Here is a 9,045-nt window from a genome sequence, read left to right as displayed (position 1 = left end):
GGTTTTCTGTCTGTCTGTATTTCAGAAGGCAAGGTCTTCCTAAATATAGCCTTTGTGATAGCCCAGTTTTAAAAAGTAATGGGATAAATGTTCACATGCTATACCATACTTTTTGACTGGGCTGGGCTGAATTAGTAAAAGATAAGTAAACTAGTGAATGTTGGCAGTTCAGATATTTCTTCTTTTGTGCCATCACCTTGGCACAGTTGGATAGCTGCTTATGAGTAAGTTTCATACAGTCTCCTTGAAAACACAGAGTTGAGATAAATATGTGTAAACTGATTAGTATCCATTCCACAGTGTTGGATGGATTAATTGAGTCTTATCTTAGTGTTAAACTGTATAAATGCAAATTACTAAATGCTAACTACTATTATAAACTAAGTGCTATTTTGGAAAAAAAAATAACTAGTAGAAGAAACTTGCTTAAGGGAGAGAGGATTTGAGTTTCTGTTATAATCTTTCATTCTGAATACTAATTAGTACTTGAACATATGTAAAACTTAAGTGTTATTTTTTAAAAAAAATACAGTTGTGACGTATTTATGCAAATATATTCAATTTAAATTTATTGCCATATAAAATGTGTAGGAAGGCTTCTTGAGGTTTGCTTTCAAATGTGGTGTTTTCTCATTGATAGAGGTGAACCATTTCATCATTGCCATTTGAACTTTTAGTAATGACAAGGATTAAATGTTAGCCCTGAGGAAAAATAAAATTTTCACCTCGAACTTAATTTAAGGTGAAGACTAGTTGCAACCAAGAACAAGAATTAGTTTTAAAAAGTCCTTTCTATTCCTTCTTAGTTCTTCTGGCTTCTCCCACGTCTGATCAATTTGCTCCAAGTTTGTTTCTGTGGTGAGAAGATTAGTTTGAGCTAAATGTGTCAGGAACACTTAGAAAAAACTTATTGTTATGTTGTCCCACAAAAAATTCAGATGTTTAAAAAAAATATATAACCTAATCAATAAGTGGACCAAGGACCTGAAGAGAGACTTCTCAGAAGATGATGTGCAATCAATTAACAAATACATGAAAAAATGTTTATCATCACTAGCAATTAAAGAAATGTAAACCAAAACCACTCTCAGATTTTATCTCACTCTAGTCAGAATGGCAGCTCTTATGTATACAAACAACAATAAGTGTTGGGAAGGATGTGGGGAAAAAGGTACACTTATACACTGCTGGTGGGACTGCAAATTGGTACAGCCAATATGGAAAGCAGTATGAAGATTCCTTGGAAAATTGGGAATGGAATCACCATTTGACCCAGCTATCCCTTACCTCAGTCTATACCCAAAGGATTTAAAAACGGCATACTACAGGGACACAACCACATCAATGTTTTTAGCAGCACAATTCACAATAGCTAACCTAGGAACCAACCTAGGTGGATAAAAAAAATGGATAAAATGGATAAAAAAAATGGATAAAAAATGTGGCATATGTACACAATGGAATATTACTCAGCAATAAAAGAGAGTGAAATCATGGCATTTGCAGGTAAATAGATGGAGTTGGAGAAGATAATGCTAAGTGAAGTTAGCCAGTCCCCCCAAACCAAATGTTTTCTTTGATATAAGGAGGCTGATTCATAGTGAGATAGGGAGCAGAAGCATGGGAGGAATAGACGAACTCTAGATAGGGCAGAGGGATTGAAGGGAAGGGAGGGGGCATGGGGTTATTAATGATGGTGGAATGTGATGATCATTATTATCCAAAGTACATGTATGAAGACACAAATTGTTGTGAATATACTGTGTATATAACCATAGATATGAAAAATTGTGCTCTATATGTGTAGTAAGAATTGAATGCATTCCACTGTCATATATAAATAAAAAATAAATTAAAAGTTCAGATGTTATTTAACATTTGTGTTTGTTTTTTTACTTCACATCATGGATATGTTTGTGTTTTTGTGGAATACTGAATTCTCTTCAGAGTGTTAGAATTTTAGAGTGGTGTTTCTCAATCTTGGTTACATGTTAGAATGATGTCAGAAGCGTTAATAAAGTGCCAGGGTCTCAATCTAAAGATTTACTTGATTGGTTTTATGTACTTATGATCGAGAGCTTTTGTTCAGGATATTCATTGAACCTACTCACTTTTCAGTATGCAATGGTTTGTTTTCTTTGTAAAAGTCTTACAGTAATAAGACTAATATAGTATAAATGTTTTATATTCAAATTATATTATTGAGGTTACTTTGGTCATATTTAAATGAACATTATTAATTCTACATTGATTTTGAAAATTGTTTACCAATTTGGCCCAAAGACCAAAAGACTCAACAGTTAATTACCCTTAATAATAAGCTATTATTTCCTTTGAAATATAAGGAGAAATAACAACACAGGTAAAGAAAACTGTTTTCATAGTTCAATAAGTCAGATGTTTCAGGGAGATTCATAAAATTCCAGTCAGTTCATTTCTATAAGCTTTTTGGAAATCTACCATGTACCTTCTAATACTTTTTCTCACATTCTCAAAACTGAAAATGATTTTTGAAGTTGTATGTGTAAATGTTATTGAAATAGATTCATCATTCTAATAATTACTGTTTATTAAAGCTGCATGTTCAAGTGTTTCTTTGGGTGACTTCACATACTATTTTTAAATTCAATGGACCGTGGTAGGAAGTTCAATAAGATTTAAGCTGATATTTAATGTTCCCAGAATCATTACTGTCACTTGGAAATAAGCTCATAGCAGTCTTCTTATTTTAGCAATATATTTGGGCATGGAAAACTAATTAAATCAAAATTCTCATGTGACTTGGGAAAATGATGACTATTGAAAACATTGGAAAGTAGAAGAGCTGCTTATAATCTAAATAAAGATGAATGTAATATTTTAATATTTCATAAACTGGAAAATGATTAAGGATAAATTAGAGACATTGTGATAAATGCTAATTCTTGGCAAAATTATTTCATTGGTTTATATTTGGTGCTTGCCTGTTTTCTAGAGTCCCTTCTAGTCTCTAGCTTTTTGATAATGTCCATCTCATTCACCTTATATAAACTACCTGCGTTTGTAGTCTTGTGAAATATGTAATATTCCCCAAATATTTGTTCTCCTCCTTTGATCAGACATTTTTATTAGCTGTGGAGTTTTTATTATGGGGAGAGAATCAGTGAGTTGAAAGACAAACTAATTTATACCATTTCCCCCAATTATATACTTATCATAAGCCTGTGTACCTTTCACTTGGCTTTATTAAATATTAGTGTGTTTCTACATTTGTAATAAAACACAGATATATGAAATCCCCTGGTACTTCATACTGAACCAGTTGCCTTCCCTTTTCCTCACAGGTAACCACAGTGTGGAGTTTATCTTTTTCAAAAACCAAATTAGTCTCTTAAGTAATAAATTAAAATGAGATTTGGATGGGAAATGTGAGCCGAAACTTCATACCTATTTTAGAATTATACAGTTTTATAAAATGAATTCTGTATCTGGATTTTTTCATCTTTCTGAATTTGAATGTTTAATACTGGTTGTTTTAAAGACTTTCCTGTTAAAAAATTGTAAATGCTTGCAAACCTAGGCTATAGGGGGACACAGAGGATTAATTCTGCTTTGTAAAATTCTACTAATGTGGCAACATGTGATTATGGCTTGTTAACAAGGAACCATTGAGTGAACAAAATTCATTGTCAATAGAACTAGATTGTTGGCAGGCAAAGTTAATATCACCAGCATCTCTTAAGTCAGTGCTCTTATCTGTAGTAAATTCTGTGTCAGATCTGTGATCAATCCCTTTGAGTTTTAGATAATGAATAGAATTCATTTAGGCTTTAATTTATGATGCACAGTTAATCATTGATTAGATTGTCTTGGTTTTTTAATGATATTATCTTGGTTTTTTAATGATATTCTCTTTGCTTCAGATGAAAAGGGATGAAATAACCTGGGGGCGGGGGCAGGTAGTAGAGAGCATAGGAGTTCTAAAACACAATAAATTATTTCAGAAATTTCTTTTTGTATTATTTGTAAGTAAAATCTGTTTTCTGGGGTCTTGTTTTTCTAGAGCACTCTTTAGCCATTTATTTGTGGCAAATGAAAAAGAAGCTGTGTATTGGGGTAGAGACACAGATTTCCTTGTAACACTTGTCCCATCATCCTCTATCTCTCTAAGAAGCTTTTCTTCATTTATAAGGTAAAGGTAGCTTCATACTTAGTTTACTTAAAAACAATAGCATAACTCTTATTCAATTCTTTCTGCCTCACAAATAACTTCCTGTGGAGCTCTACGTTGGTCAATGACAGCTAACTTTTTTTTTTTTTAATTAATGGATTTTTATTGAATGTTTTTCAGAACATACCTGTTTTTTGTTAGTGAACATTGAAAAGGCAACTTTATGATATACATATCCAATGTTATCTTTACTTATTAGGCAGCATGTTTTCTGTATAATCTATCTTCAAAACACAAGAATATTTTGCATGTTTTTCCAGTCGCAGGGCTTATGGTTACTAATTAATGATGCTTTTGATATTTTGGCCACCTTTGCTAACTAGTTTTCAAGAGGAATCATATATACATATAAGTTAAAACCACTGTTGGAGGCAAGCCAACCTTATAACCAATGAGAAAGTCCTATACTGTTAATGGCAGTGATCTAAATATATCCTGTTATAAACACTGGAAGTAATATAGTTTGGTGGAATTATATTCCCAGTTTTGTTTTATGTTTTGGGTGCTAGAGATTGAACCCAGAGCCTGTGCTTACTCTCAGTATGCTCTTCTACCACACCCCTTAATTTTGTTTTAAATGCCATCTTCTTTTTTGGGCCATCAATTCATGTTCCTATAATAATGGACTTACATTTGAAGTTCTTCTGAAGTCTGCCACACAAGTAATCATGGTTTTTCCCTTTTTTAGTGTTAACAGTACTCGCCTATGAGCACAAATTCTTGCAAATTTCTTTTTGTATAAAATATAGAGGTCACTGAAAGCAATCTTAGAGGGGGCCTATTACGGCAGCATATTTTTAAAGGTGTGTGTATTCAAATCTAACTTATTTAGCTATTTAATCTTATTAACTTAATTTCTCTAAACCTAGTTTATCTTCAGCAGATAATATCTACCAAATGAGACTGTTGTAAAAATTAAGTGAGATATTTTCATGAAGTGTCTAGCAGAATTGGATGCTGGTAAGCATTCAGTAAATGATAAATAACATTACTCAAATGATCTGGAACTGAGTTTCATGATCTTTATTTTTATCCATTACTAAAATTCTATCAGTATTCTACATTTCTACTAATAGCATGTCACATCTCTTAGGTTGAGTATACTTTATTCATTTTCATACCTTTGACCTGCTGTCCTCTCTGCTTGAATTTTCTTTGTCAGATTCTTATCCATTCTTAAAATCCTTTTTTTAAAAAAAAAAAATATTTTTATTGTGCTTATAAAGTTGGTGTATAGTTTGGCTGGGTATACAAAATAAAATTTAAAAATTAATCTCTCTCCATTCTCTGAAATTATTGTGCCCTCACTTTATGAAACCTATCATGCTGATAGAAATTTAAAAGCAGAATTATCTTTACTCATCTATATATTGGCTTTTATATACAATAAATGTGACTTAGCTAGTCCCTTTATATTATTTTCTATTCTATATTTTATTTTATTTTTTTTATTGGTTGTTCAAAACATTACAAAGCTCTTGACATATCATATTTCATACATTTGATTCAAGTGGGTTTTGAACTCCAAATTTTACCCCAAATACAGATTGCAGAATCACGTCGGTTACACATCTACATTTTTACATAATGCCCTGTTAGTAACTGTTGTATTCTGCTACCTTTCCTATCCTCTACTATCTCCCCTCCCCTCCCCTCCCATCTTCTCTCTCTACCCCATCTACTGTAATTCATTTCTCTCCTTGTTTATTTTCCCATTCCCCTCACAACCTCTTATATGTAATTTTGTATAACAATGAGGGTCTCCCTCCATTACCATGCAATTTCCCTTTTCTCTCCCTTTCCATCCCACCTCATGTATCTGTTTAATGTTAATCTTTTCTTCCTGCTCTTCCTCCCTGCTCTGTTCTTAGTTGCTCTCATTATATCAAAGAAGACATTTGGTATTTGTTTTTTAGGGATTGGCTAGCTTCACTAAGCATAATCTGCTCTAGTGCCATCCATTTCCCTGCAAATTCTATGATTTTGTCATTTTTTAGTGCTGCGTAATACTCCATGGTGTATAAATGCCACATTTTTTTTATCCATTCATCTATTGAAGGGCATCTGGGTTGGTTCCACAGTCTAGCAATTGTGAATTGTGCTGCTATGAACATCGATGTAGCAGTATCCCTGTAGTACGCTCTTTTAAGGTCTTCAGGGAAAAGTCCAAGAAGGGCAATAGCTGGGTCAAATGGTGGTTCCATTCCCAGCTTTCCCAGGAATCTCCATACTGCTTTCCAGATTGGCCGCACCAGTTTGCAGTCCCACCAGCAATGTACAAGAGTACCCTTTTCCCCACATCCTCTCCAGCACTTGTTGTTGTTTGACTTCATAATGGCTGCCAATCTTACTGGAGTGAGATGGTATCTTAGGGTGGTTTTGATTTGCATTTCTCTGACTGCTAGAGATGGTGAGCATTTTTTCATGTACTTGTTGATTGATTGTATGTCCTCCTCTGAGAAGTGTCTGTTCAGGTCTTTGGCCCATTTGTTGATTGGGTTATTTGTTTTCTTATTGTTTAATTTTTTGAGTTCTTTGTATACTCTGGATATTAGGGCTCTATCTGAAGTGTGAGGAGTAAAAATTTGTTCCCATGATGTAGGCTCCCTATTTACCTCTTTTATTGTTTCTCTTGCTGAGAGAAAACTTTTCAGTTTAAGTAAGTCCCATTTGTTGATTTTTGTTATCAACTTTTGTGCTATGGGTGTCCTATTAAGGAATTTGGAGCCCGACCCTACAATATGTAGATCGGAGCCAACTTTTTCTTCTATCAGACGCAGAGTCTCTGATTTGATATCTAGCTCCTTGATCCACTTTGAGTTAACTTTTGTGCATGGCGAGAGGAGGGGATTCAGTTTCATTTTGTTGCATATGGATTTCCAGTTTTCCCAGCACCATTTGTTGAAGATGCTATCCTCCCTCCATTGCATGCTTTTAGCTCCTTTATCAAATATAAGATAGTTGTAGCTTTGTGGATTAGTCTCTGTGTCCTCTATTCTGTACCATTGGTCCACCCTCCTGTTTTGGTACCAGTACCATGCTGTTTTTGTTACTATTGCTCTGTAATATAGTTTTAAGTCTGGTATCGCTATACCGCCTGATTCGCACTTCCTGCTTAGAATTGCTTTTGCTATTCTGGGTCTTTTATTTTTCCATATGAATTTCATGATTGCTTTATCCATTTCTACAAGAAATGCCGTTGGGATTTTGATTGGCATTGCATTAAACCTATAGAGAACTTTTGGTAATATCGCCATTTTGATGATGTTAGTTCTGCCTATCCATGAACAGGGTATATTTTTCCATCTTCTAAGATCTTCTTCTACTTCTCTTTTTAGGGTTTTGTAGTTTTCATTATATAAATCTTTCACCTCTTTTGTTAGGTTGATTCCCAAGTATTTTATTTTTTTTGAGGATATTGTGAATGGAGTGTTTTTCCTCATTTCCGTTTCAGAAGTTTTGTCGCTGATATACAGAAATGCCTTTGATTTATGCGTGTTGATTTTATATCCTGCCACTTTGCTGAATTCATTTATTAGTTCTAGTAGTTTTTTTGTAGACCCTTTTGGGTCTTCTAGGTATAGAATCATGTCATCTGCAAATAGTGATAATTTAAGTTCTTCCTTTCCTATTTTTATGCCTTTAATTTCTTTCGTCTGTCTAATTGCTCTGGCCAGTGTTTCGAGAACTATATTGAATAGAAGTGGTGATAGAGGGCATCCCTGTCTTGTTCCAGATTTTAGGGGGAATGCCTTCAATTTTTCTCCATTGAGAATGATGCTAGCCTGAGGCTTAGCATAGATAGCTTTTACAATGTCGAGGTAAGTTCCTGTTATCCCTAGTTTTTCTAATGTTTTGAACATAAAGGGATGCTGTACTTTGTCGAATGCTTTTTCTGCGTCTATTGAGATGATCATATGGTTCTTATTTTTAAGTCTATTGATGTGGTGAATAACATTTATTGATTTCCGTATATTGAACCATCCTTGCATCCCAGGGATGAATCCTACTTGATCATGGTGCACAATTTTTTTGATGTGCCTTTGTATCCGATTCGCCAGAATTTTATTGAGGATTTTTGCATCTAGGTTCATCAGAGATATTGGTCTGTAGTTTTCTTTCTTTGAGGTGTCTTTGTCTGGTTTCGGAATCAGGGTGATGTTGGCCTCATAGAATGAATTTGGCAGAGCTCCTTCTTTTTCTATTTCCTGAAATAACTTGAAAAGTATTGGTATTAATTCTTCCTTAAAGGTTTTGTAAAACTCCGCTGTATACCCATCCGGTCCTGGGCTTTTCTTGGTTGGAAGTCTTTTGATTGCTTCTTCTATTTCATCTATTGTTATTGGTCTGTTTAAGTTGTGAGTATCCTCCTGACTCAGTCTGGGCAAATCATATGACTTAAGGAATTTATCGATGTCTTCACTATCTTCTATTTTATTGGAATATAGGTTTTCAAAATAATTTCTAATTGTCTTCTGTATTTCTGTAGTGTCTGTTGTGATATTGCCTTTTTCATCCCGTATGTTAGTGATTTGAGTTCTCTCTCTTCTTCTCTTCGTTAGCATGGCTAAGGGTCTGTCGATCTTATTTATTTTTTCAAAGAACCAACTTTTAGTTTTGTTAATTTTTTCAATAGTTTCTTTTGTTTCAATTTCGTTGATTTCCGCTCTGATTTTAATTATTTCTTGCCTTCTGCTACATTTGCTGTTGTTTTGCTCTTCCTTTTCTAGGGCTTTGAGATGAAGTGTGAGCTCATTTATTTGTTGGTTTTTCCTTTTTTTGAGGAATGACCTCCAAGCGATGAATTTCCCTCTTAAAACTGCTTTCATTGTGTC

General features: G+C 33.9%; 1 protein-coding gene across 2 annotated transcripts in view; it reads left to right on the top strand.

Annotated features, from left to right (window-relative positions):
- The window catches only part of Hs2st1 (heparan sulfate 2-O-sulfotransferase 1), a 170,886-nt gene that overhangs the window by 21,951 nt on the left and 139,890 nt on the right, over window positions 1-9,045 (top strand). The gene's annotated exons all lie outside the window — the stretch shown is intronic.

This window comes from Marmota marmota, unplaced genomic scaffold (genome assembly GCF_001458135.2).
Source record: "Marmota marmota marmota unplaced genomic scaffold, marMar, whole genome shotgun sequence".
Lineage (NCBI taxonomy): Eukaryota > Metazoa > Chordata > Mammalia > Rodentia > Sciuridae > Marmota > Marmota marmota.
The sequence above is the reverse complement of the archived record's forward strand: the minus strand, read 5'-3'. Positions and strand labels throughout refer to the sequence as shown.